The sequence below is a fragment of the Penaeus monodon genome, unplaced genomic scaffold (genome assembly GCF_015228065.2).
Source record: "Penaeus monodon isolate SGIC_2016 unplaced genomic scaffold, NSTDA_Pmon_1 PmonScaffold_10902, whole genome shotgun sequence".
Taxonomy (NCBI): domain Eukaryota; kingdom Metazoa; phylum Arthropoda; class Malacostraca; order Decapoda; family Penaeidae; genus Penaeus; species Penaeus monodon.
Genome location: NW_023639607.1, coordinates 2,501 through 5,958, shown reverse-complemented (window position 1 = coordinate 5,958; position 3,458 = coordinate 2,501). Strand labels below are relative to the sequence as shown.

The 3,458-nt window shown below is 33.9% G+C and overlaps 1 long non-coding RNA gene across 1 annotated transcript; it reads right to left on the bottom strand.

Moving 5' to 3' along the window:
• Positions 1 to 1,317: 1,317 nt before the first annotated feature.
• On the bottom strand, positions 1,318 to 2,702 carry LOC119568811. The gene is made up of 3 exons (XR_005228164.1): positions 2,679 to 2,702; positions 2,521 to 2,583; positions 1,318 to 1,329 (listed from the first exon to the last, which is right to left on the bottom strand). It is a non-coding gene; the product is annotated as an uncharacterized LOC119568811 (long non-coding RNA).
• Between the last annotated feature and the right edge of the window lie 756 nt (positions 2,703 to 3,458).

Sequence of the window (3,458 nt, the reverse complement as noted above, 5' to 3'; positions counted from 1 at the left end):
TATATATAATATTTGAATATTAATATATATATGTAAATTCATATATATGTGTGAATATATTGTCGGGTCATTACATGATAACTCATGAACACTAATTATTAGAGCATACAAAGGCCATCTCTTTGACCGTGTGTGATTAGAAAAAACCACACACAGCAGTAAAGAAAATATGCATGATGACACACAACACACACGGCGGACAACACACACTCACCACCAAACACACACACACACACCACACCACCACCACCACACACACAAACACAACAACCCACACACACACACACACACACACACACACACACACACACACAACACACACACATTTTCATCAGCCAATATAGTTATACTGCTCAACAAAGGCATTCATGATTCTTCTTCCTTGTGCTAATGTCTACCACTTGTGCTGCAAACTTTCTCTCTAGGTCTTCTGTTATAATCTAGCCAGCTGAACGCTATACTCTAGCCAGTATGACGACTAGGCAAAGTCAAAGTCCAAAATTTTCTCTTGGATTTAAGACTAGAGTTAGGTGTCTCTTTCGATAACAAAACCAATAATTTAAACCTTACTAAGGGAAAATAGCCTGACCTCTTGCCGATTGGGTAATATTAATTTGCCGCGAGCAAGGATTCCTGAAGAGGCAGTTCGGCGAGAATCAAGTAGCATTGTCCGTCGCTACTTACATTTTCTATTTGCAAAAAAGTACACATAAAATCAGTTTCATTCCAATTATATTCAGTTTCTATAACCACTCTATTTCTATAGAAAAATATTTAAAGAAATAGACATAAACATGCGCTTCTCCTCACACACATCGTTGTCGAGATTGAAAACGGCCTTTCCTCATTAGTGCAGGAAGCAGTAAACAGTCTGGAGCTCCTGGAGTTAATGAGCTTATACCCTATCTACTGCACTGTTCCATTGTTTCTGAAGTAAGTCTGAAGACGATTAAGTTTCAGAGATAGAATGTTATGTTTCTTTTGGATGAAGTGGTCAGTTCTTCTAGATTTTGGAGATGACTGTCGTTCTCATTAATACTTTTTTTTTTTTTTTTTTTGTTTTACAGTGACTGATAATCACTGAACTATTATGTTATTTCATTATCTACGAATTCAGATCACCGAAATTGGATAATAAATACACAAGAAATTCCATTTAAATATTCCTATGTGCAGTTGTAATCTACTCATATGCATAAATGTAATTATTTATGTATCCCTGACTCCTGGTTTATTTCGGAATGGCAGCAGGAGTGAAGAGTGTTCCTTTAAGGAATTCCTTGTTGGCCGTACAGCTCAAAGCAAATCCGGGGCTGACCCTTTTCACAACTGGAACAGAACGGGAATAGTAAGATAATTATTCTTCTTTTTCACGAAGAAGTAAGATAGGGCCGTAAATGAATGGACAGAAATGCTATGACTCTGCCAATAAAGAATCTATAAATCTTTGTACTAGAGAATATAAAACCACAAGGAAAATACTTGCGTTATGAGGAATGCGACTGAGCAACTAAAATAAATGTGTTTGTGTTTATGGTGTGTGCACGCACATACATCACCGCACCACACACACATGATTAATATATGCGTATATATGTATGTATTTAAACGCACGCACACACACACACATACAGACATACACACACACACACACACACACACACGCATAATATATATATACATATATTATATATATATATATATATATATATATATTATATAATAATTACACACACACGCTTACATACACACATACACACATACCACACACACACACACGCACATACACACACACACACACACACACACACACACACACACACACACACACACACCACACACATATATATATATATATATATATATATATATATAATATATATATATATATTAATTATATGTGTGTACATATATGAATGTGTAAGCATATGTTATATATAATATATATATATATATATATATATAATATATTATATATATATATATATATATATAATATATACGTTGTGTGTGTGTGTAGTGTATGTGTATGTATATGTATGTATAATATATATTAATTTTAAAAAACATTGCAAAATGTTGTAGTGTGTGTGTGTGTGTGTTGTGTATGCATATATAGCATATATATATATATATATATACACACATATGTACATATGTGTGTATATATATATAGAATTGTGTGCGTGTGTGTGTATCTGTGTGTGTGTGTATGTGTGTGTGTGTGTGTTTGTGTGTGTGTGTGTGTGTGTGTGTGTAAATCATATATCCAAATACTCTTTACTCTAGATCCATAAAGTTGCTATAACACTATTGGTATTAAATATCAATGCGTTGGTAAATGAAGAACCGCAGGTCATATTACCACTATCTTAATGAAGCACAGATGCTGCTGTCTCTATGCCATTTTCACTGTTAAAATTTCCGAATGAAATGTTGAGGAATTAATCTTGCCACTGTTGTTTCTGTTAATACACTTTAATATTTACCATACAAATATAGAAACAAAAAAATACTTACTGTGTGGTATGGACATGGCTTCCACTATTAGTAGGCAGCCGACCAACAGCGTCACAAGAATACCTTTGCATAAAAATACAATTAGTCGTGTCGTGGAATGCTACGTAATCTTTTATTTCCATAACAATCGCCGAAAATTGCGCATTACTTGCACATACCTCTGATGTCCATGGTGACCTTTGTGGATTATAGAACGTTATTATATAGCATGAGAACAAGAAAGAATGTTTCCTTTATGAAGAAATTGTTTGTAATACGTGCTTAAAACTTCTCAATTAAATTTTGTTTTATTGAAATTCTGGAAATAGAATGGCATTGATTTTTACACATTTCGGAGTTTACTAATTCAGACTCTGAGATCTAAAATATTTGTGAGCCCATACGTAATGTTTTGGGAAATGTTACCGCATACTACGAAAGCAATCAGTCCTCACAGAGAAACAATGACATTCCATAATCACGAAATGTAACAGGCCAATTTACGTTAAGATAAAGTAGATCTTCGAGTTTAGAAGCTCAAGTAAATAACCTTGACAAAAATATACATATTTTGTAGTACAGGTGCATATTGAATTACTGCGCCTTCTTTGATAAAGCAACGCCACAGAAGAATACAATGTGTAGTGGAGAGTTGTATATATAGAACCGAAACTAATGTGTTAGATTTAATGTTATCATATGACATTTAATGTTATTTAATGTTATCATATAATCATATTACATTCATCAACAAAATCGTAATAAATAACACATGGATCATCACGAACAAATCATAGAATGACGTAAAGTGTTTGGTTAATCAACGATTCCAGTCCACTGTGAGGAATACAATGATTAAGGATGACCGTGAATCCAGAACAACCATAACATGTTGGCATATCAAAAAGGACACAAACCCCTTTTGTGCAACACGACAAGCATCAGAGCGCGTCCTACCA